The following is a 1,425-nucleotide window of genomic DNA, read 5'->3' on the forward strand; positions in this document are numbered from 1 at the left end:
TGCTCCAAAGCTCTTTTTTTCCTCTTTTTTTGTGCTTCTTTGCTTCTTTTTCTTCTTATTTTCTACAAGATTTATAAAATTAAAATATCAAGAAAATATATCATTTAAGTACAAAAGCATTCAATATTTAAGCACAAATCATCAATTTCTTGTATGAAAAAGCATAGGAAAATAGGTATATGATGACTTGCTATCACAACATCAAACTTAAACCTTGCTTGTCCCCAAGCAAGAAAAGAATCATGCAATAGAAATTGACAATCCAAGGTAAGAAGAGTAGCAAGTTAATGTTCATGGCAAGCTAGTTTTCTATGCATGCTACAATTACAAAAGAGATGTAAATGATTGATGCTTCTATCTAGCTTATTTTATGAAATCTTTTTCTTATAATTCTTCCTTGAAACAAGCTTTTGATTTTTTTTTTCCTTTTGGGTGCTTTGCCCCATGAGTTAATAACAAAGCTACGACTTCTAAATGCTTTGTTTTCAAGTATTACCACTTGATACATAAGCACCACAAGCATTTAATTAGAGGACTTCATTAAGCTCATTTTTTTTTGACTCTCTAATCATTGATGCTCAGAACCTTGAGCTTTGAGGGAGTGCTTTTGCACTTGAGCCTAGCCTTGACTTCTAAGTGTTTTGTTTTCAAGCATTTGGCTTGATACAGAAACACCACAAGTACTTAACAAGTGAATTGCCATTGGTACTCAGAGCCTTCAACTTTCTCATTCCTTCCCTTTTTCTTTTCTTGCTTTAATTGTATTTGCTTCTTCAAGGTTTTCATGATTTCAAAAGATTTCACAAAATATTACAAATCAAGATTCAAGCTATGCTTTATTCATTCACACATGTAAACAGAGAAGATAAAGACAATCATGAAATTTAAGTGCTGGAAACAAATGAGAAGAAAAGGAGCTCTACAACCTTGTAGTTCATCTTCATTATTGTTGTCCTTTTTCCTTTATTCTTCTTCTTTCCCTTGCGAAACTCAGAATGCTTGCTCATCCTCAAGAAACAATTAGAATAATGGCTATGGGGCTAAGATCGATCATGAATGTCTTATGCAATGAAATGTTAGTAGCACATGTGTTTTAAGCAAGCAAAATGAAAGATAACAATCAAGGCACCAGAGACAGAGACATTTTGATTGCAAACATAAGAAGGTGTGCGTAATACTTTGCATAAAGAATAAGTGGCACACCAAACTTAGTGTGACACTTTCACTTGGAATCAATGCAAGTATCCAGTAAAGATTTGAAGCAAATTGTGTTGCATAGCAACACCAAACTTAGAATGCAATCCTATGTCCACTTATTTGAATTAAAACCAAGCAAATGAAACTGTTATTTATTAATTACAATCACCAAACTAAGAATCTGTCATTAATAAAGCTCTCTTGGTAATGTATTAACAAACACAGTAA

The sequence above is a fragment of the Arachis duranensis genome, chromosome 4 (genome assembly GCF_000817695.3).
Source record: "Arachis duranensis cultivar V14167 chromosome 4, aradu.V14167.gnm2.J7QH, whole genome shotgun sequence".
In the NCBI taxonomy this organism is placed as follows: Eukaryota; Viridiplantae; Streptophyta; class Magnoliopsida; order Fabales; family Fabaceae; genus Arachis; species Arachis duranensis.